This window comes from Hermetia illucens, chromosome 2, assembly GCF_905115235.1.
Source record: "Hermetia illucens chromosome 2, iHerIll2.2.curated.20191125, whole genome shotgun sequence".
In the NCBI taxonomy this organism is placed as follows: Eukaryota; Metazoa; Arthropoda; class Insecta; order Diptera; family Stratiomyidae; genus Hermetia; species Hermetia illucens.
This window is the reverse complement of record NC_051850.1, coordinates 36,842,857-36,867,951: the sequence shown is the minus strand read 5'-3', so window position 1 is coordinate 36,867,951 and position 25,095 is coordinate 36,842,857. Positions and strand designations below refer to the sequence as shown.

At 44.1% G+C, this 25,095-nt stretch overlaps 1 protein-coding gene across 1 annotated transcript in view; it reads left to right on the top strand.

Moving 5' to 3' along the window:
- LOC119647651 (synaptotagmin-1) overlaps positions 1-25,095 on the top strand; it is a 325,595-nt gene that overhangs the window by 133,299 nt on the left and 167,201 nt on the right. The window lies entirely within an intron of this gene.

The following is a 25,095-nucleotide window of genomic DNA, read 5'->3' as shown; positions in this document are numbered from 1 at the left end:
AGATTTCACTGAGCTACAGTGTTAGGTCCCAGCTCTTCGCTTTCTGGAGCTCAAATAGGAAGTCGTCAGGTCCTGTTGCTTTCCCCGATTTTATTCATTTTATTGCGTCCTTGACTTCAATTACGCTAACATGTGGAACTGCTCCGAATGTCGGCAATTATTGTGGAAGTGGAGGATGAACAAATCCTTCAGTTAAAATCTGCTTGAAATATTTTCGCCATCTATCCGTCCCGGCCCGACGGTCGATAAGCAAAGTATCGTTCTTGTCATTAACGCAACAGGAGTGTCCGATGTGTGCGATCTGTCTCCTTTTGGCAAGTCAATATAGATCTCTCTTTCTATCCCGAGTGTCCAGTTTATCGTAAAGAAGACGGGTAAAAGCAATCGCTTTTTTTCCTTCTTGGTTGGCATCCTCATAAATTTACCCTTTGCCCAGCGTTTTATTGTCGAGAAACTTGTGGTAGAGGCGTTTCCTTTCATGGACCTCCATTTCAACAACGTCATTCCGAAGCCAAGTATCTCGGCTGATGTACCGCTCACCTGGATTGGTGACCCCGAAGGTTGTAGAGGCCGCTTTTTAGACTGTGTCTTTGATTTGGTTCCAAGATTCTTACACATTCGTAATCACGTGGGATCATTTCCTCTTCCGTCTCAAGAAATCGCCAATATTTAATCCGCTGAGGGCGGGTTCTCATAATCGATTATGCGCTCACCAGCTTCATTGCGCGCCCCAAAGACGTTTTCCCATGGCACCTTTTACCGTTTCACCTACATGACCATTAAGGTCGTTGGCAATGATGATATAGTCATCAGCAGGCATGTCTTTTGATTGAGAGCTTGCCAGAAGGCATCTTCTTCGGCGTTAGGTCAACCTGTCTACGGTGCGTATGTGTTGGAGAAGTGCATAGTGCAATCAGCTGGGAAAATGGTGAGCTTCATCAGCTGATCATCACATTGTTCGATCTCTTTAATAGCATCACGGATACCCTCTGAGATGACAATGTCAACACCGTATTTAGTGCGCGGGCTACCAAAATAGAGGATTTTGTAGCGATTTCTTCCGGGTTCGTATTCAATCTCGCAGCTTTTGGCACCAGATCATCGGGTTTCTCGCAGAGTACATATATCAATGCGCCTTCTCCGTAGGGCTCTTGCGAGTTCCTCGGTCTTTCCAGTTAGGGTGCCAACATTTAGCGTGCAGACACGTATTTGTTTTGCTTTTGCTCGGGCTAATTTACTTACGTCCTGATGTCGTCCATGTATCAAGAACCCTTGCCCATTTTTTGACAGGACCGGGGCCCGTCTTGTTACTCGAGCCGATCATGTTGATTCTAACGACATTGGATTCATTTTTAAGTCGGCCTGTCGCGACCTGTCACCAAGAAAGATCAGGTAGGATTTAGCAAAGTGGAATAACCCCAGCTCCAACTATACTGTATTTATCTTTTTCAATGTTCTCAACGTTTTATCTTTGTTTTACTGAGGATAGTACAAAGTACGTTGCCTCAAACCTACACTTGTGACAATAACATGGCGGAGTTGTCCCGGGTTCGTTTATGTATCGCATGATTTCCATTAGTGCAAGTGATGCTACCCGTTGCAACTAGAGAATATCGGCACCAAAGATCTGATATCTGAGGTTTCCATAGGCGAGGCATTCACATAGAAAATGCTTCGTGGATTCCACTCCCTCATTACAGGAGGGACACGTAGCATCTTGAATAATTCCCAATCTTAACATGTGTCCCGCTGATGAATTATAGCCAGTCAGAATGCCTTCAATACTCCTGCAAGTCCTCGTGCTTTTGGACAGGATACACTTTGCGGCATGCATGTTTGGTTCTAACAGGAAAAATATGGTGTATCAAGCAGCATTTAGGCTCTGGCACCTGTCATTGTTGGAAGCTTATCCCCAGTTTTTGAAGACAGCCTTAGCCAGTGCTACCGATACTCGAATTGCTAGTTCGGGCCCTGGCATGGAGGAGATTCAATCCTCTTTTGCTAAAGTGTCTGAGATTTCATTTTTCTCTACCCCACAGTGACCAAGTACCCAAAGTAGTTCCAGGCATCGACGAAAATTATTTCTTAGAAGTCCCTCTAAGTGTCCCGTACCCTCCGACCAATGCCAGCTGCTTTGAAGTGTTCAAAGGATAGTCTACCAGATCTTGTCTTTTCGTTGGTAACAATCGCTCTCACTGTGTTCTAATTTATTTTTCTTGCAATACTTTCGTGTTGAAGGGTTTGCAGCCACCGCCAATGCTTATCTTCCCACTTCTGTCTCCAATTCTTCTGTCACCGGTCGTGTAGGAAGACCTTGAGCTTTACTCTCGACGAAGCGTTCCTAATCCTAGCGACTCACGAGCCCAAAAAGTCCTTAGAGAATGGGTTCACGCATGCTTCGACGCGAAACCCACAGACTACCTGGAAAAAAATAAAGCAGCGAATATATCCCCTGTTCCTCCTTGCAGTCTAGGAGATGCTCCCTGGTCATCTACGACACCTACACAAGACGGCATCTCCGGCACTGGTTTGTCGCTAGCAAAATTATCACCCGCCACCTCACCCCACATAAGTGATTCTTGCCAAGATGGGTCTGAACATCGAAGTCGATGGTAAGCGAGCAAAAGGCAGGCCAAAACAACAGTGGCTTGATACGCTGGATGGGGATTTAAAAGTCTCAAGATTGCACCCAGATCAGGCATTTGATAGGGCCAAATGGCGAAACCGATCACGACGAGCCGACCAAGCTTGTGAACGGGAAAAAGGCTGAAAGAAAGAAGAAGAAAAGTGTGTGGTTTTTAGCGGGAAATCGCCAGTTCGGAGTTCCTGCTGTTGGCTTCAGCAAAGCGGTGGTGTGGCTGCCTCCGACGGCCACTGTCTCCTAGCTGAATGCCAGTAGTTCGTCCTCCGATGATGCGCTTGACATACACATTTCTTCTTTAGCTTAAATTGGAATCCATCTAGTATTTTGTTGTTGGTCACGCAGCTCTCGTCTTATGCTATTCGATTTTGGTTTGGTGTCCCATCAGCACCTTTTCCATTACAGGACCGATGATCCCTGGACAGTTGCTTCGGCTCGTTGCCCGCCAGATCCACTTGCCTCTAAAACATGACTACCACGGAGAGAGATCATCGACAATTTGATGAACCTACTGCCGACTCGGCCTTATACACTCGTGGCTCGTTCAAATACGGTTTCAAGCGGTCACTACGGGGAATTTATGCCAGAACTTTGCCAGATTATGCAACCCCTGGAGTATAAGCAGATTATCCTGCCTGAGGTAGGAAGTATTTATCGCGCTGCCATTTAAACAACCGAAATTTTCACTTACTCTCCTTTAAGGGAGGATTTCCATTTCTCCAGGACTCAAATATTATTTTTTAACTCCACCCAGACAATATTAGAAAATACAAAAATTATTTCAACTTTTCACGTAATACCTTATTTTGACGTCATCTTTTTCCAAATGCTTATTATCAAATTTCCGACACTCCTAACTCAATATGAAATAAGACCTAATTATGAAAGCGTGGATAATATTAAATTAAAAACTGTCCCATTCTCTGGTCCTGTTCAGGAAAACAACTTTAATCCAAGCCTCCCACTCGCCATAAATCTTGTTTCCAATGAAAGCAAAGCGCAATAATCCTGCTCCTGATTATTCATACATTGTCATAAAACTCAGATACACAACGAAATCATCACGATAATTGTAACGAGGGAGGGCAGCCAAGCGTTTGTATCCTTTGTGAAATTAATGTCTCATTAACATTTCCAACAATTTCATTTTATCTCCTGCAAAACAGCGCAATATTGCGCTTAATGTGCTCTAGGACGTGACAGTAATTGTTGGCAGACAACAAACACTTTCTCCTGGGTTTAAGTATCATTGGCGGATTCGAGTCAATTAATTGATTGTTATTGTCATCCGGTTGTCCGTCGGGAAGCTGAAATACTCAAAGGACTGCCGTGACTGGGTACCTGTCAAGTAGGAGTGCTGGGTCAGCAATCAAAGGGGATAATTGCCCTCATTGAAGAGGGAGTAATCCTTTCTGTAGAGCTCTGGCCTGGATAGCGTGAAGCTTTTAATTGACCATGCATCGGGTTGACGTCCTCATTGGGTTGTTATCCTGATGGCCATCAAGTAGGTGTTAACACAATGGGGTGCCAATCTGCGTGGAATACGAATAGGAGATGAAGTGAAATTGAATTAAATTTGTACACAAATTGGAGCAATATCGGAGTTGAAATAAACACACTTTTAATTCGGTTTGTACGCGGCTTATCTCATTATTGATATTTGATATATTGTATCACTAACGACTGTAAAAAGCCCACATTTTATTTGAACAAAGGATGTTAAAATTTAAGCACCACATATAGGCTCTTCGTCTGTATTTATTTCTAGACCACACTGTCCCCAAGCACCCGCCAAAAGAGAACAATTTGAAACAACACACTACTGACAATGCAGAAGAGTACCATTTTCGCGCACAGGGAGAGAGAAACTTCAACAATGGAAGGTTGCCTCCACTGGCACCGAATCAAATAAAGATGATTCCGCGAATAAATAGGTGTGCTGTCTTCACGTATGAGCCGGTTTCTGACAGGATCTGATTGCAAAATTCCGGCGTATGTTAAAAAGATGACATCGCGTCCGCAACTGATCACCACCTAATGGTTGCTTGCCTTTACTTGCGTGTTGCGTCTCTCCAAGTTCAACATTGACCGCTTATATGATCCAGTTGTCATTCGAAAGTGGTGGAGCTACCTTGCTGATCGGACGATAGATATCCTAAAGAATCCGCCTCAAAATATGGATGGGCGTTGAGCTTCCATCAAAAGTATTCTTTTCTGATGTTCTCTTCAGGCCCCCTGCCATGTCTCGGGAGAGGTCGATAAACGGAAGGGATTGAAGGCCCTCTTGACCGCTGCAAGTGACTCTGATTCCGTACGAAACCCCAGGAAATTTAACGTAGTGTTAACCTTGAAAAGGGGAATTTGCTATTGTGCTGGTCAAAAAAGTGGAAGACGACGCAGACTGCATTGATTTCAGAAGTATATACCGCGTCACGAAAGAACTTGCATGTGGTCGCAAATCGTTTAAAAGTTCTGTGAAGGACGTTAACGGTCAGCTCCTCATCCAAGGTGACAAGTAGGTGAAGAGCCGGAAAGAACACTTCACCACGACTTGACATTCTCCTTGCTGACTTATTCATCGCTGCAAATGCACTCTCTGCAGATCTGCTACTTCCACTTGTACGGAGATCTTGGGAATCCGAAAATGTTCGCCGAGAGTCGAAGAAGGGGATGATCATTAAGATTTCAAAGAGGAACACCCGTCTTTAGTGTGGCGATTGGGGGGAGGGTATCCGTCTGCTCTCTGCGTAGTAAATTAATATTCAAAATAATCCTGGAACGCATCAAAGAACACCTCGAAACGTTGATCGACGAGAGCAGGCTGGCTTCGCCTTCGGCTCCTTCTGGATTAACAAATTCAACACTCTGCGAATCGTTTTGGAATAGTGTACGCGGGTTAGAATTTCACTTCAGCTGCTCTTCATCGACTTCGAGAAAGCTTTCAGGAGCGTGAAGCCGGAGTGTGTCTGGAGTACCCTACGCAGGAGCTATTATCAGAGCGACATATGAGGGCACAAAATGTCACGCGCTGCACCAAGGTAAAATTTCAGAGGGTTTTGAGTTCCAAAGCGAAATCTGCGATATTATATCTTCTTGTTATTGCTGATGCTCTTGATGTTGCCTTGCCTGGATGACGTGGAGGAGTTCAACGGCGCATGAAATATTTCCTCAAACGCTACGACTACGTTGATTTGCTCTCTCACCGGGTCATGGACTTTGACGGAATGACTTGATTTGGAAAGGGAGGCAAGTAGATTTGGACTGAAGATAAACGCCAACAAAATCAAGTTTCTCAGTCTGACGGGTTATCTCACTCTCCGTATCTGCATTAATAGGCCGAAAATCGAAGACATGGATCAATTTGTATATCTGACAAGCATAGTTTCGGCGGACGGTGGCGCTCAACTGGATATCGCTCGATGCACTAACAGCACTAGATCCGCTTTCACTTCCCTTTATAAAATTTGGAAATGCAGTTATCTCAACGCCAAGATCAAGTTGAGACTGTTCTGTGCTAGTGTTCCTCTTGTGTTGCTATATGGGGGACCCCCGCTGTCACTCAAAACCTCCGAGCCTCAGTGGTTACCTGTCTGTGACGTACCGCCGAGGTATGTTGGTCTAGTACTAGTTCAAACTTGATCGGCGAGTTACCTGTGGACGATGTAATAGGAAGGTGGGAGTGGTAATGGATAAGACACACATTAAGGAGAGGCGACAGTTGAATTGCTGGCTACGCCATGCAGTGGCCGACGATTTGGTCGCCTCAGAAATGCTTGGTACAGAGTAATAGAATAGAGGTATGGTGCAGGCGTGCCAGAAGAAGTTGAAGCGTATTTCAGTCAACCGTGTGTAGATCAACTTTCAACTTTTTTTTTTGGTCTGAGTGGAGTCGAGAAGTTCCTAAATCATCAACTAATGATTCAACGTCGTTGTTTCGCTCAAGCTTCCTTCATTATCAATCGGCCGGTATTCGGAATGTTCGAAACGGCGCCATAGTGGATTTTCGATTTGAGATGCTGGTTGATACGTTGATCGCAAAGGACACTAGTTGTGGAAGCTAACACATTGTACGCATTTTCTTGGCCAGCCTGTCGCGGGACCTGTCACTTAGAGATCAGGTAGGACTTAGCATAGTGGAATAACTCCTACTTTATCTATCTCGCTCCCTGATATCAGCATTTTATTTTTGTTTTACTGAGGATAGTACAAACTATGTTGCCCAAGCCCTCCTTATTTACCTTGGCATGGGAATAGCATGCTATGTAAATAATATGGCGAAGGCAGGCATCCGAACCTTATTATTCTTTTTATTTCGGAGTTGCCTTCAATGTGGAATCTGATTATTCTATGATTGACAGAGAGGGCTCATCCGACACCCTCCAATTCTTAACCAACCCGTTCATCAGAGTATTCGTTAGAGTTCTGTCTGGTTCCTTTTGTCTACTGGTGGTCACGAATTTCGGAGTGTTTTTATGTCATTTCTAACTTATTGTTAACAATAAATTCGAGGAGTTAGACACCTCTTTCATTAATCTGGCTGCTTCCCTAGACTTTGTGATGGCTGTTGGCATCGCAGCCGAAGAGAAGTCGTAGCGCCTCCTTCTCATCAAACATTTGTCTAATGGCTAGCTCCGGTGGGATCCGGATTTCGTCTCCGGACAAAGTTTTCCGGTGATAGGACTTCACCTAGAGTTTCCTCTAGGTTCCTCCTTTCTTCCACAAACCTAGGACACTGGAAGAAAACGTGCGCTGGGTCCTCTGGGACCCCGCAGTTTGGACAATTAGGCGAGGTGTCCAATTTAAACCTGTACAGGTATTGACGGTACCCTCCATGGCCGGTGAGAAACTGGGTGAGATTATAATTGATCTCCCTATGCTTTCTCTCCAGCCACACCACGATGGAAGCGATCACCCTGTAGGTCCAACGACCCTTTTCTGACTGGTCCCATCGCTGTTGCCATCTGCTTATGGATCTCTCCCTTTCGGTTTTTTTCACCTGAGATAAGGGAGAGATGGACCTGGTGTTATAAATGTTCATCATTTCGGTTGCCAGGATGTCAATCGGCATCATTCCCGAGATGACAAACACTGCATCATCTGAGACGGTCCTGAAGGCAGAACACACCCTTAGGGATGTTCTTCTATAAACCCCTACTCAATTTATGTGTATTGCCCAGAACCTGCAGTGCTTTTCCCCAAACTGGGTGTGCAAACAGCGTGATAGAGCTCATCACCCTGGCTATGAGCAGCCTGCAAGTATGCCGCGGGCCTCCCAAGTTCGGCATCATCCTTGCCAGAGCCATACTTGTGGTGGATGTTCTTTTACAAGTATGCTCTATGTGCTACTTAAAATTAAGTCCTCCGTCTATCACCACCCCCAAGTATTTGATGGCCGGCTTGGAAGTGATGATCCGATTCCCGATTCTAATGCAGGCGTAATTTCTTTTGCGGTGCTTAGTGATTAGTTCAGCACTCCCTAACCAAGCCTTAACAATACTGATTGCTTCGCTTGAGTACAACTCAGCATCCTCGAGATTTTTTGCGACCACAACCACTGCTATATCATCGGCGTAACCCACCACCGTGTCCTCCTCCGGAACCGGAAGGTTGAATACATCGTTATACATGATGTTCCACAGTAGTGGGCCTAGTATAGAGCCCTGTGGGACACCCGCGGAGACAAAGTACTCTTTAGGTCCATCATCGGTATCATACCAGAGTGTCCGCTCTTTCAAGTAGCTATCGATAATAGCGGCGAGGTAGGTGAGAACACCAATCGTCGCCAGAGACTTTCGTATAAGGTTCCAATTGGCCGAGTTAAATGCATTCCTCACATCCAGGTTCACCACCACGCAATATTTGCTGGTACAACCCCTTCCGTGAATTGCATTTTCGGCCAAGCCAGTAACCATTTTGATGGCATCAATGGTTGATCTGGCTTTACGGAACACATACTGCCTATCTGAAAGGCCCCCTTGGCTCTCGACGACGCTCCAATATTTTTCCCATAGTGTCTAGAAGACATATGGGTCTATAAGAGGACGGTTCCCCTGGAGGTTTGCCAGCCTTAGGTAACAGCACCAGCTTCTGCCGCCTCCATGGTGCTGGAAAGATACCCTCCGACATGCACGTTTAGAACAGATCCGCGAACATATCCGGTCTACATTTCGTCTCCTGGGAAGTAGCCCGATGCCACAACTGCCTCCCGAGCTCTCCCCCGACTTCTAGTGATCCTTGGACAGCCACAAGTTCTCCGGTCAGGAACTCTGAAAGACGGACCACGACTCTATTCCTTGTCCTTGCAGATTGCCTTTACAATCACTGCAGATGACGCTCTTGCATAGTGGAGGTTTATCTAGGCTATCTTAGTGCTGGTCATTGCGTCCTTTAGTGTTTGGAGATTTTCATTACTGCCGGAGTGTCATGGCGCCTTTCTGAATGTCGCTAACCATCCTAAACTAGCTCGTCGTCCAACTTCTCCTCCTCACTAGGCAGAAGGTCTGTTGCTGATCCTGTCCTTTTAGCCTCTATGGCCTCCGAGATCTTTTCGGGGACCTGTAGGTTTTCCACGCGATGTCTTCTCTGAATTATCTTTCCTCGGCTTCTTCCTGTGTACATGCATAAATGTGTACATTTAAAATGGCCGGGAGCAGTTAATCTTTGCCCTGCAACTTGCTTCTAAAGACTCTCTATAGTCACGTATGGAGATCGTTATTCTGAGCAATAAGGGAAACCATAAGGTCCTCTATATCTAGCGCTGCAGTTTTGAGAACTCTGCTCCCTTCCAGCTTGGCAATTTAGGGATTCTAGCCCTAAGTTATTGTGTAGTGCACTTTGTCGCGCAGTCCACTAGCATATGACCTAATTGAAAACATATGTCGGTGCACACGAACTTCGCACATGTAGAGCTGTGGGATGGACCCTTGCAAGTGTACCTGACGGCAAGGTCTTCAAAAGTTTCCTTCTCCCACGAGTGAGTATTACCCTGTAGAAAAGGCAGTATGGCCAGTCGAATCCTTTTGACTGCACTAACGTAGCTTACGGTGCACTGACTCCTGATCTACTCGGAATTTTCCCTTTTTTGTTCGGTTCTGGTTTGGGTTTTTTCGGGAGCATCCCCCTGAGTTCAGGGCTAACCTATATTACTTCCCGCTTTCTTGGTTACAATAATCGAGGCTTAGGTCTGTTCTGAGCTTTTTTAAGGGTATTTTCTGGTTTCAAGCCTTAATTCATATAACGCAGGTACTCTTTAGCACCTGCGCCACTGAGGCAAGCCTCCTTCCTGTCTGATACCGTACTTTTCATGTGCCTGCTTTTTGAGCAGTGGCCTTTTTTGGTTGCGGTCCTCGCAGTAGGCCAATGTTGACCCTGCCTCCCCTGCTCGACTCCCCAACTTCTCCCATTTTGGCCCTTAGTGTTGCGCTTGATGGGCCAGTTTGTGTGCCGTGTGGGGTCTCGCTGGTTTCTTATTGTTTTTCTTTTTTATGTTTAATTTCTTCGTTCATTTGGTCCCCACGAAAGGAGGGGGGGTAAGAGGTAAGAGGTCTGCCGTGTTATAGCCACAGATACTTGAGACGACCAGGTATCAGTGAGGCTCCATTCGAATACCGTCAATTACCCATAATTGCAAACTACCCAATGGGCACGGTTCGCATGACACTCTGGGTTGGGGGAGGCTTTTTCAACTCCTCGTTCATGATTCGTAGCATTTTGTTATTAGTACGGTGTCTCGTACCGGATGTGGCTATCATCACTCACTAATTGGTAGACGAGAGGCTTGGTTCCTGGCGAACCATATATCACCACTGAAGAAAGATAGGTTAGATCCCAGCTATATATCATCCTGAGGAACATGTTGGCTCCCAGGCAGCTATACTCCACGCCAATCTATCCTGCAGTCCACTGCTTGATCTATTTCGCAAATGATCTAGCGGTTGTTATAAAATAACCTAAAAATGTTGAAGTATACGCTAATGAAACCAAATAAAAGTGTAGCTGGAAATGGTTCAGTTTGACCTTGCGGAACAAAAGACAGAGCAAGTCTTGTTGGTTTGCACATTATCACTTCAGAGCTGGGTATCAAATACAACAGAAAATCAGTTACAAGGAATACCTGGATTATGCCCGGGAAAAAGCGGCAAATACCAGCCTACAAAATACACTCTATCCTATTATGCGCAAGACCTATCTGGAGGAAAATACTAGCGTATGAGAAAAAATGGAGAGGGTAAACACAACTTACCGTTTAGTGGCGTTAAGGGTGTGCAACACTTCGAAGACAATCTCAGACAGGCAGCCTGTATTATTGCGGGAATGGCCCCGATCGACTTTATGGCAAGTGACACACGCTGCCTGTACGAGAAAAGGAGTCGTTGGTAGCAACAATGATGGGGTGATTTACAAAGGAGCCACTTGACCCATACTCTGATTCCCCGTAGGGAGGAGCGGATCCAGCGACACCAGGAGATGAATTACCGCCTAAAACAATTCTTATCAGGTCATGATCTGTATCTGTACCGATTCAGGTTGGATGAATCTCCTTTTTTGTTCTGAATGTGATTGCACACCTGGGAGCTGGAGCATGTCATGTTCTGCTGTTCACTGTTTTGATCATAGAGGACGAGCTGGAAGCCTCTCTGAAAATCAGCATAAGTTCTCGAATCATCCTCTGGGAAACATTGAAGTCGAAGGTAACCTGGTGAATGGTAAATTTCGCAATGAAAAGGATTCAGGTGGAACTTAGGAAAGCACAGTTCGCTTATGGCGCAATCTCCTGCGTGAAGTAATGGTTGCGATGGTTCCGAGGAGAAGGACGAAGGAGGAAATCAGGGTGGTTTTAGTGGTTGAGAATCCACTACGGTGCTGCAACCTCACGCGGCAGAGTGTTTCTAGGATTTTCACCTCCAACGATAAAAATGACAGACAGAGAGACAGTAAACTGATTTTAATGAGGTTTTCTTCCTCACAAAACCTTAAAGTCGAGGCTAAGCTGTATGCCATCGTTTGGCCGAAAATCCTATTTTGCCAGATCTACAGATCTGTTTCAATTGTTCGACTATGTTAGCGTCACCTGCAAAAAAATTAAATTAGGGAAAACCAGACATAGCTCTGTAAAAGGATATGATAAGAAATCTTTATAAAATCGACAACGATTTATCCAGCTCTTCCGATATTTATGTAAATTACTGCGCATTTACAGAATTATGGAAATGTTTGGTGAAAAAGTAACTTTCCACACGTGGAACGTCCTGCTGTTGTCCTCCGAGGCGAAAACATCTTTTGAAAAATTCATGACTGTTGGCTCGTGAAGGACCGCAGACTGAAATTAAAAATTATAAGAAATCCCTTTATAGATAACGCCCACACGACGAAAAGTCAGTAGAAGTCATACGTACGAATCGTCTCCCACCCACTGAAAACAGGGGGCAATTTCCCGAATCAAATATTTCTTGGGAAATCAAATCCTTCATTCTATTCACTTTTGATTGTATTAAATTTGAGTTAAACAATAAAGTAAGAAAGGATAATAAAACGAAATGTCCTTGCTATTGTCCCTTTGAATGAGTCGTTCAAATTAAATCGAGATATCGATACAGAATCGCCTATTCATAAGTATTATCCTGAAATAACGATTATTCAATGGTATTGCCCATAAAAGGATACTACGCGTAAATTTAGTGGGAGGAAGAATTTGTCTTATTTACCCAGGTCGAGGAAAGTATCCTTTCTAAACCATGCTGAGAGAGACACTGTCTTACCTAGACGTGAATGGAATTGCTGAAAGTATCCTAGATCCTAGCCTAGGATACTAGGAAACTAGGATACCGGGGATACACTTTCTCATATGACGATACGTGCACATTATCGCAAATCGTTTCGGCGTATATCCGTTTTTATTGTCGCTCGTAAAAACAACCCGTGGAAGCGATGTACCAAGATGAGGTTGTTGTGAGGTTGTGGGGTCATATTATCCCATTGAAGATGCGGCCGTGTAGCTGGTACCCTAGTATGCAGGATATCGTATTCATCGCATAAGCATATGATTACGTTTTATACTACATTTCATCAGATACGCTCCTCTTGCTTTTGAGTTATAGATAAATAAATCTTAGGATTGATGGCACATGGGGGAATGACTCGTTTAAGTATATGGAGACGAGCGATCTGCGGGCGACAATATTCCAAGCACGTTACTGGTGCGCGATTAAAGTTGCAGTAATGGGAAATTAGGTCCCAAGGCAGTATTTTTTGTTGAACCTTGTCTTGAATGCCCTTCAAAATTTGAATCAAAAAACTCAAAAGATAATCTCTTATTTGTCGTCTGCAAATAAAATTTGTCTGCGCTTATCTAGATAAATCGCGCTGAATTGTTCTTATCTTTCGCATTTAAATAACTCAAGCCCAATTCAATTATCCTTTTAATACATAATCCTATTACCCTCTAACCTGATCCTTGATTTATGGTAATACCATATTTGAATAGATGCTGGTCTGCTGCTGAATTCTAATATCTTCGTTAATAAAATTATGTCCTTGGCACAATCAGGCCAATCGATAAGGATTTTTACTGCAATGACAGCCTTCTCTGGATGGGAGCGATGTGCATTAAAAACTTAATGATGATCTTATTTCAATTCTGCAGGATTTCTCAGAAAGTCAATTACGGAAAAAACCAATCAAAAGTTCAATTGTCAGCGCTCACCATTTGGAGCAGATTCTCATCTCTTCCTTTGTTCCGTACGGAATAATTATTTTATTGAACCATATTGAATTTCTATTGAGGGTTGGTACGTCTTTGCATATTATTTTTCTGGATTGGAATATGTGACTGAGAATTCACATGGATATCTACGAAACAATTTTTCTGCTTCTTTTTTATTCAATTTATTAGAATTAATGATGAATTCACGTTGTGAAAAAATGGTTTTTTTTTGTAATTAAATATTATGTTTCTTTGTTTTCCCACATTCAAGAACTCAGACAAGTTGAGAACATTTCACGTTTTGCGAGGCTGGAGACCTTGGCAACCAACCTACTGAATTACTCGTGTCTGGAAATGAATATCTTACTAAGGATCAAATTACAAAATTGAAATTTGGATTAATAGACTATTGCCATATCTTTAAAGTGTTACTAAATGTAACGAATAATTTATAGCCCGCTATACTATGTGGCGTTGACATACAAAGTGGTGGTTCCGTAACCTCGCACTACTCTCCTCAGTCAAACTACGAACTAAACATTCCCCATCGTCAGAGAACCAACGTGGAACCGTTTGTCACTTTTCTTCGAGTGGGTTCTCTCGCTGTCTCATCTTGGGAAGCCTTCAAATCAGGGAAATCCTTTTATTAACGCGACGGGAAAGAAGGAAGGGAACTGCTAGTTCAAGGAATCCTTTGCCACCCTGTCCCTCCGCCTTTCGGGCTCTATCCTTTTCGCAGCAGGAAGACCCCGATCGTAATATGTAACAGCATCTCTCTGACAATGTTGTCTGGGGAGAGCTCCCCCGTGTTTGAATGAAATTGTTGACGAATCCCAACCCACCTTCCACAACGAAAAGGTATGATCGGCGTCGTACACGACCCCATTGTAAAATACACAGTCCGGGGATTGCGATCTTATGCGGCTAAGACTGAAAATCCTCGTGCTCCTGGGTAAGGAATTAGTCACTCTCACTATGCTTTCGATTCACACCTAAGTTACCAATGAGTCCTGCAATCCATCTGCCTCTTGAGTCGTTTTGCCAAGAGAGTTTCCACTCATTTAATGTACGTTGCCGTTCTTCACGAGACTTCCACTTCCATTGCGCTCGTATATGGCTTTACGCTCCTAAGCAAGAAAGGCGAGGGGGATTATTCACACGATCACCATCAGCGCGAAAACTTCAAATCTTTCTGGTCCCACATTCAGTAAATCCTCTCCGTCCATTAAATTCTCTGGCTCCTCAGCTAGCTCCCTCCAACTATCTTGTGATTTACACTGCTGCCATTTTTCCTCGGTCAATGTTCCTCCTCCTTCATCCGAATCGCTCCCGGTAGTGGATGTAGCATACCCTGCATCGCCTACCTCATTGGGAAACTTGATGCCAATGTTGGACCTGGCTACGATGGTCTTCCAAACCTCTTTTTGCTCAAAACTGGTAAGTCCAGCTCCCTTCCTCTATCTCTTATTTCCAAAAAAACCTCGTACAGAATCATTTTCCCGGCTTATGTAAAGAGACCCTCATCATCCCCATTCGCAAAAGTGGCGATCGTGCGCATGCCGAGAATTATCGTCCTATTACCCTCCTTTCCTCCTGTTCCAAAATCTTTGAAAGGTATGTCAGCGATTGGTTGTCCGCCCACTTTGGCCACAACATAGTGAAATAGGAACGCGGTTAGGCGTAGGTCCACTGCCTCCAACCCGCTTGACTTTACCAGCTTTGTCGCCAAATGTCTAAAATTCACGGCAAGAAGTACATACCATTTACACTGATTTTGTTAGAGCCTCCGACACTGTAGATCACAAGATACTTCTATCCAAACTCTCGTCTCTAAGCGTTCCCATACCATTTGTTTTATGGCTTGCCTCTTACCTTTCCAAGCGATCCTGCCGCGTTTCTTTTGACGGCTGCACTTCCCGCTCCTTTCCCCCTCCTCTGGCGTCCCACAGGGATTTATTCCGGGCCCTTTGTTATTTTTATTTTTTATTAACGACCTTACCTTACCTTAGCTTGGTCCTTTTAACTTGTCTACTTTAAGTAGTTTGAAGCATTGGATATGATTATTGCTCTCTCTTCCTCCTGAGGACAATAAGTAATTGGAGTTTACTCTGTTTGTTGTCCGTCAAATTAAGTAAATAACTAAATAAATCAGGATGGGTTAAAAAAACATTATGATCAGGAAGCGCCCCGCACAAAGCTTCCCATCTCTGCCCTTGCCGAAGGCATGTACGGTACACCTTTTTGTCAAAGAGGTTAGCCTCATACCTTAGAGCAGAACAGACTGAATTGTATTCATTAGAAAAGTCACCTGCTAGACGTAGAACCCGGGATTGGGATTCTATTTTAAGTCAGGATTACATTTTCGGTTTTTCCCAGCGCTAGACTTAAACCAACAGCAGTCATCCATCCGCTTACCCGGTCCATCAATACGCTAAGTCTGCATACTCAACAGTGCGTCCAGCAACAAGTATCGAAACTGCATCTGCATAATCGAATCTTTTGGCATGTCGAGCCATGAGAAACCACGTAAGAAGCGTTCCAGAAGTCTGGCCTTAGGATAGATCCCAGTGCTACTCCGAAGTGATGTCCATCCTCCTCCAGCTGTCTAACGTCTCATAGAGAAGGGGTGGTTTCCCAGGTGATCCCTTAATATCCTTGAGGGATAGGTCGGCACGTGGAATGAAATGCCTAGAATGTCGCTTCATCTACCGGAATTAAAGGTATTTATGGCACCACTCGGCGAGATTGGCAGATGTGTGAGCGGCATCTACGACCTGCATGACAGCATCCACCGTGGATCTCCTTACTCTAAAATCGAACTGTCTTCAAGCTAAGTCTAACCGATGGAACATCAGTTTATACACATCTACCGGGATACAATCGGATTCTGGCACCTTGCTGTTTTTCATAGAGAGGGCTGCCTCTTTCAACTCCTTTTTGGAAAAAAGTGGGCAACTTTCAGCGCCTTCCACGCTGCTGTCATCAATCCGTACGATATGTGGAGGCAATATATATATATTTATATAGAAATAACAATAATGAACTGTGTTAGAGCACTTCTTTCTAGATCGTAACGGCACACTACATGATTACAGAACCCTATAGGAGGCAATGTGCCGAGCATTTCGCTCGGCTAAGATTATTAGCTTGATTTGACTCAGGTACTCATTCACAGCTGAGTCGACTGGTACCCGACGTCAAATCACGATACAAATTCCACTGCCACCATGAGATTCAAACCGCGATCTTCTGTACGATAGGCTTGTGCTCTAACCACTGAGCTATATATATGTGCAGGATATATAGTTAAAAAAAGCCCACGAACCCTCTTCTCGCCCAACTGAGCCGAGGGGCGACCAAACTAAGCATAGGCTGAAGGCAACATCCGACCATGCGAAAATGTATTGCTACATACCGGTTGTCGCAAACACTTCAAATAATGACGCGGTGGTTCTATACTACAGAGGCATGGATCTTAAATGGAAGACAGTACGAATCAAGACTGAAGCCCACTAGGTCAGATTGTTACTGGACAGGACTCTTCGAACTATAGTACAGGCTGCAAGGATAACCGCTTTTTGCATCTCTATGTATAGTCCAGTTCTAAAATCGAGTGTTTTCAGCGCTTCTCATTTCGCCAGAAATCTTCTGCCTGATCCAGATGGAGGTTACTTTCCGACTTGAGTTGGTGAGATTTGTATAGAATCACCGTTGGTTCTGGAAGAACAAGGTGTTGTCTGTCATCATCATCATCATCAACGGCGCAACAACCGGTATCCGGTCTAGGCCTGCCTTAATAAGGAACTCCAGACATCCCGGTTTTGCGCCGAGGTCCACCAATTCGATATCCTTAAAAGCTGTCTGACGTCCTGGCCTACGCCATCGCTCCATCTTAGGCAGGGTCTGCCTCGTCTTCTTTTTCTACCATAGATATTGCCATAAGGGCGTCTATGAAGGCTTTCCGGGTGGGATCATCCTCATCCATACGGATTAAGTGACCCGCCCACCGTAACCTGTTGAGCAGGATTTTATCCACAACTGGACGGTCATGGTATCGCTCATAGATTTCGTCATTGTGTAGGCTACGGAATCGTCCATCCTCATGTAGGGGCCAAAAATTCTTCGGAGGATTCTTCTCTCGAACGCGGCCAAGAGTTCGCAATTCTTCTTGCTAAGAACCCAAGTTTCCGAGGAATACATGAGGACTGGCACGATCATAGTCTTGTACAGTAAGAGCGTTGACCCTATGATGAGACGTTTGGAGCGGAACAGTTTTTGTAAACTGAAATAGGCTCTGTTGGCAGCCAACAACCATGCGCGGACTTCATCATCGTAGCTGTTATCGGTTGTGATTTTCGTCCCTAGATAGGAGAAATTATCAAGGTCTCCAAGTTATAGTCTTCTACCATTTCTAAAATGTTAGATATTGCCTTCTGTTTGTAGTTAAGTCTAAAATAGATAGACCAGTAGCTTACTCCAAACTACAATTTTATTTTATTATGTATATATATTTCGGGAGCAAATTACTCCCTTCATCAGTACAAAGCTAGTAGCTGTAGCTTAATAAAATAAAATTGTAGTTTGGAGTAAGCTACTGGTCTATCAACTCCTATCATTATTCTTCCCGTTTGACCAGTGCGGTTTGATGTTGTTGGTTGGTTCGTTTTCGGTGCTGACGTTGCCACTATATATTTTATTTTGCCTTCATTGATCTCGCGCCTATTCGATCTGGATGAAGGCAGTTTGTACGTCTCGGGTGGTTCTTCCCATGATGTCGATATCATCAGCATAGGCCAGTGGTTGGGTGGACTTGAAGAGGATCGTACCTCTTGCATTTACCTCAGTATCACGGATCACTTTCTCGAGGGCCAGGTTAAAGGGGACCCATGGTAGGGCACCCCCTTGTCGTAGACCGTTGTTGATGTCGATTTGTCTTCAGAATGATCCTGCTGCTTTTATCTGGCCTCGCACATTGGTCAGGTTCTACCTAGTCAGTCTTATTAATTTCGTCGGGATACCGAATTCTCTCATGACAGTGTACAATTTTACCCTGGCTATGCTATCATAGGCGGCTTTAAAGTTGATGAATAGATGGTGCAACTGGTGTCCATATTCCAACAATTTTTCCATCGCTTGCCGCAGAGGAAAAATCTGATCTGTTGCTGATTTGCATGGAGTGAAGCTTTTTCGGTATGGGCCAATGATGTTCTGGGCGTATGGGGTTATCCGACTTAGCAAGATAGCGGAGAATATCTTATAGATAGTACTCAGCAACGTGATACCTTTAAAATTGCTGCACTGCGTCATATCTCCCTTTTTATGTATTGGTCAGATAATGCTGCGTTCCCCACACCTTGAGTATAAGTTGATGAACTACTCAGTGTAGTTGGTCGCCCCCATTTTTAACTAGTTGGGCTGTAATTCCTTGGGCTCTTAGCCATTTATGATTTTAAGCCGGTGGATTGCACGGACTGTTTCTTCTATGCTTGGTGGTGGCAGCATTTGTCCGTCGTTTTCAGTTGGCGGGACCTCTAACTTGCCGATATTTTGGCTGTTGAGCATTTCATCAAAATACTCAACCCATCGCTCCTATATGCCCATTCTGTCGGAAATCAGACCTATCCGAGGCTCCTTCTGTGGGTTCGTAACATCAGTTTTCCATGTGCGGTTGTCAGTACTGGACATACACCCAACCTGGAGGACTAGTTGGTACAATTTGTTGCGTTTTTAAGTGCAGGAGCCTCACCTTCATCTTTCTCCGTCTGCAGTTTTTCGTTAAGAAAGAACTCCCAGCTGTCACCACGTGGAGGTGGAGATAGGGTTTGATAGTAGAGCTGTTGGTGTTAGTTTAGCAGGCATTCCCCAGGTTTTATGATCCATCGTGGGTACCAATTCACCTTTCGCTCTCGCGGTTTACTAAAATGCACTTCAGTTCTCTGCAGGACTTCCCGAAATTTCCGTAATTCTCCTCTACTGTGCCAAGTGTTCTTCGGGCAACCCACACGGCGGTCATCTTGGGACAGTGGGTTCCACGGCATGGTGTAGCCAGCAACGGAATTTTCACCCCTCCATAATGTGTAACCTATCCGCTGCCATTTTCGCCTTCCGATCACATCTTTTAAGGGTGACGAGTCTGTACGTCGACTAAGTTCTTTATTTGCAATAGTAGCATGGCAGCGTACTTTGCGTCGACCAAGTTTTTCATTTGAAATAGTATCAGGGCAGCGTACTCCGATGATTCGACCTAAATAAATGTTTGCGAAAGATTGGAACTCTCGACTGACGGTGATGATCACTTTCCCTGTGTCAATCCCATATATTGACACAGACAGATCACTAGCACAAAACCGTCTCAACTTGATTTTGGTGTTAAAATGACTGCATTTCCAAATTTTAGGCAAGGCAGCGAAAGCAATTCCAGCACTATTAATGCAGCGGGCAACATCTAATTTGGTACCACCGTCCATTTCCTAGATATACAGATTGGTCGCCGCTTTTGATGCTCTCTGACCCGTAATACTAAAAATCTTGATTTTGTTGGTGTTTATCTTCAGTCCATCTCCATTTGCCTCTCATTCCAATCGAGAGAACAAACAGACGCCATCAGCGCAATCGAGGTGTTTGGAAAAAAATGACACCGTCCATTGAACTCCTCCACGTTCTCCAGACAGGGCAGCATGAGAAACGTCACCGATCACAAGAAAAATAAAATTGGTGAAAAGGTGCAACCCTGGCTAAGTTCATTTTAGATGTCAAATTCTTCTGAGGTTTTAACCCGATGTAGCACGTGACATTTATCATATATCTCTCAGATAATAGCTATTAGTTTCTCCGGAGCACACCAATACACTCTCTGCTCATAATCTCGAAACCTTCCCCAAAATCGATGAAGAGCAAGTGAAGCGAAGATTTAAATTTCGTACACTGTTCCAAAATGATCCGTAGGGTGTTGATGTGGTCAATGCAGGAAGATCCTGTGCTGTTTCACTTCTTCCATTAACGTTCTTTATATGGCCATCGAAAGATTTGCCACCACAAGCTCTTTTGTGATGCGGTATATAGTTTTGAAATCATTGCTATATCTTATGACGTCCATACTCGACGTGTCTTGCATCTGAGAAAAGACCATTTTTCATGGCGCCCTAATGCTCGTCGTTACTCTCAGGCAGGTTTCTCAGGGTATCTGCCACCCGATTAGCAAGATAGCTCTCCCACTGGCGGGCGACAGCTGGATTATACAAGCGATCGATGTTGAACTTGATGGCCCACAGCAAAAAGTGACCACAATATAGCAATCCCTTTCTTGGACAATGTCAACATCTCTGTTGTGTATATTCCGGAAACCAATCATAGTCTGTTTTCGATAGCCAAAGGTCCTCGGCGTAAGGTGAGCCCCTATTCGAGGGCGTTGTTTACGTTTTCGTAGCAATGAAATTTCGAAATTTGCAGGTTGCTACTCCACAATTTTCTATGGCTGTTAGTCGCATTTTGGAAAGGCAGAGACGACTTTGAATGTATTCTTAAACCCCAACTCATAGGGCTTTAAGTAAACAGGGTTTCCGCAGAGCCCTGATTTTTGGGGCTGTCAGTTTATAAACAAATCCCCGCGAATCGCCATTCACCCCATCGACTAGATCCTGCCAGCAGCGAGCCTTGTTTTTGTTTATCCTACTGCAGAGTCTTCTTTTGGCTGATCTGAAGTCTGTCATTGGGCTGTGTGCTTACTCCTAGTCACTTAGAAGTTGTGTCAACAGCGAAGCTTTTGACGCTCTTTTAGAGCTTGGCAATTTCGACCATCTGGACAACAGCGAATTTTGCTCTCCTTGGGATTAAGGCTTTGCAGCCTGTCGTTATCAGGTTCTTAACTAAATTTTCGAGAGTGCCAGCCGTAGTGCCACCACTACACGGAATGCCTTCCAGTACAGCTCCGCCTGCTCCAAAACCTTTAACGAATCTCCCGGTGTTAATCCACGCAACTTTCCATGCACTGGAAGAGCGCCGGGTTAATACACACCAAGAGGTGGTTTCCACCACTTGGAACACGATGTATTTATGGTCGCTTACCGAAAAGTCTTTCAGAACTTGCCAACGGTCCCCCGGGAAGGCTACATTGAGAATAGGTCCTTCGCAGTCTTGGTGCCGGAACGGCATAGGTTCTTGACACCATTTCGATAATTTGTTTCTCTCTGGACACCGCCCCAAACGCGCAATATGTACAACGTTCTCACGAATCCGTGCGGAGAAGGCAACTCCCTTCTTCGTTACAGGTATTCGTTTTATAATCTACCCGACCGTATCTGCATCATGCTGCTATCCTGCCAGGTCTCTTGCAGGTTACAGGCGTGTGCCCATATTCTGAGCGCCTGTAACACTTGGTGGGAACTTCCAGTATTCTTATCCCATACACATACATACCAACAATGAGGAGCTTGGTCGCTAATATGGGGAACTGGAATACCCTCGTTACTTTCAGTTTCGATTCTAATCGTTGCCTTGGTGGCTGCGCCATCCAGGCCGAATATTTTTTCTGGATTTCTCGTGTGATCAATACATGAATTCCATATCTAGAAATAAACAGCGGACCATGGAAGGACAATAGGTGTTTAATTCCCGGTGCAGCATTGGACAACGAATTACTGGCATTCAGCAAGGAGAGAATACCCGTCTAGGGTACTACATCCGATGCCAGCTGTATTACTGCTGTACAGGAACCAAGAATAGGGAGAGGGATTTCCAATCCTCCCTCCCTCGATACCGTCGAAGTTGGTGATCAAAGAAGAGGATCCCCAGGTGAACAGCCAACCTTTCCTATTCCGTATGAATAGAGAATGCTTGCAAATACCGGAAAAGGGGCAGACCACAAAGTGTGATTCGCAGCCAGGTGAAAGTTCCGCTCCGTGAAACTGGACAATGATTTGAACCCAGCCGACCCGGCCAAGGTCCTTTGGGAAATCAAAATTGACGGTCTGACGCTTCCTCTTATGGAAGCAGATCATGCTGGGAGTAGTGGGGGTAAATCTGTAGCACTTCAAATGCACTTAAACTAATCTGTTGGCCTCCTCCTGAGAGAAAGACATCGACATCGCAATGGTATAGGAGCCTTGGATAGGAAGGGTACTCTAAACTATATATTACAATTTATTCCGTAGTACAAGAGACGCTGATTGGGACAGACCTAGAGCATGTTGCCTAGTCGCAAAGAGGCTGCACACCCTTTTGTGTTCGCATCACAGAAAGGCGACCTAACCATGGTCAAACTGAAATATGCGGGAGTGATGAATGTCTCCTCGATTCACATCTTTCACAACCAGTGGTCTCCACCAGAAGAATTACATCGACGGATGTCCATTATCGCAGCGAGAAATACCAACCCGTCGATAGGCTGCGACGCAAATGCAAAACACGCATCTGTGTCCCCAACGCCTCCGTGGTAGAATAAATATCTATCAAATCTCAGGAAGCTAACCAAGTATGTGTTCGATATCTGCTACAGACTGAAATACTGACATGGACTGTCTGAAAAAGAACAAGCCGGCCATTTCGGTGGGAGTTTTATCAGAATATTGGAAGCATCTGTGCTTTTGCAAAACTCAGGAAGATTCTCGCCAAGAAATATAAGAAGCAGTGACGGAAAATCAGCTGGGCTACAGACAGCTTCTTCGGATATAAACCTCCGAGCCACAGGCGACATTACCTAGAAATAGCAAGAAAGGGTTGTGTCGTTGCTTGTACAGATTTACCGGAGCTGTTATTCGTTCGGACATGTACGGAACTTCTGAATTTTTGTGCTGAAAAGCCCCAAGTTCACGTTTATTTCGAGTAAAATACCTTTCTTGACATTTGTCTTCGACTACTCCATTCAAATGGCTATGATTTTTAGACTATATCCTTTTACGTAAGTGGGCACTGCATCTTATTGTCCGGTGAAGTTACGCTAGAAGAATAACAACCACCAGGCTTTGAAAGGCCTGTTCTCTAAATGGCCACACACGACTGCCACTACTTCTGCAATAGTAAGCTCCGCCCCGTTTTGCAATTATGCGTCTATGTTTAGGAGATTGTATTCTTTTCCAAGTTGAACCGATATTTATCCCTTCACTTTAATGAAAACTTGATAATATCTAGACAATTCGTCCGGAATTCCAGGTAAAATTAACAAACCAGGTACTCTGAGTGAAATTATGCGGTGTTTCCAACGATTAATTAATTGAAGTAATAAAAACTTGTTGTTTCTTTTTCGTTGGTGTGGATATTTATTCTTGCAAATACCGATATTTCGGGAACCACTTGTTCCCTTCATCAGTGCTAACAAACTTGTTGTACCGAAAAATCGGTATTTACAAGAATAAATATCCACACCAACGAAAAAGAAACAACAAGTTTTTATTACTTCAAACCAGGTACGTTTGAAATAGTTTTCTGGCATGTTTTTTGTATTTTACAAAGTTCTCGTATTTAACAAAGTTCAATACACAATTTCAAAAAAGTACTCCTATTATAAATCCAGGATATTAGAAATTATACTGATTTCCGTTCGTAACTATTTTCTTCCTGCACAAAACTCGTTCTTTTCACAATGACTGCCAACCAACTGTCTTTTTCTTACTTATTATTGTTATTTTTTTCATCTGACGTTTCTCGTCACCTACTCTGTTCTTCACTCTTGTAGCGAGGTCTGAACTGAGCGGAGCGCCGGTGACGTCATCTGTCCGCTGATCCTGCCGCGCCACATATGTATCCGATTCGAAACTTTACCCGGGTGTCTGCTATTGCCTGCAATGTATCAATGCCTCTGCCATTCTTGTTGATTCGTTGGAGCTTTTGCAGCCGGTATGTGATTAAAGACAGGATATCTGTAACATTACCTTAGTCTTACCTAATCCTTAAGCCAACTTGTGACTCAGTTTATTCTTTCTGCCATCACTAGCTTGAGCGCTTTCTGTGCCTTACCCTTTTCCAATAGGGTTAGGATTTCGCTGAACCTTTGGGAGACTGTTATATGATGCCTTTCTCGCTTGGAGATAATCATTACGTCCAGTTACGCCTTCCCGCCTGTCTTTTTCTTGGTAGCTACTTTTCTCCAGGCGTTTGTGATCCCCTTTGCAGTCCAGTGTCATTTGCAAGGGCAAGGACCCTTCTGCCCTTCATGAAAAATACTCCAAATTTTCACGCGCGGTCCTTTCATCCCGGACCTTCGGAGAGATTGTGATAACCCTTGAGCTTGTTATCTCATATTTCGGCTCATATAACTTTTAGGTAAGAATAATTTCTTTGACTAACCGTAAGTGATGCACTTTTTACTTTTTCTTTCTTGTTACTTCTCAGTGTTATTTAATCCTTTTTTACCCCAATGCCAAAAAGGAAGAGAAACACCCAACTCCAGTTTGACTACGTTAGATTAGCTAAAAATGACAAGATCTTGCATCACCCAAAGTTTCTATATTGATGAATTTGCCAAGCTGACTAATAAGTACGTACAAGACCAGGATAATGAATGAATGAGTAGCTAACAATGACAAGGGAAAAGTTCAATGTCACAATGAAAGCGAAATACTTGCGTTGAAGCTATTATCCTTAAAAATTATCCTGCTCACTTTGACAAAACTGTCTTCCCAAAAAAGAAAACATCTTCTAAGAACCATTCGTTTTAAATCTTATGGCACAATCTGTGTTACACAAATTGAGCCGAAAAACTAAATTACGAGAAATTCCCCTTTTTATATCTTTTCCGTGTAATCTCGAAATGACTTGC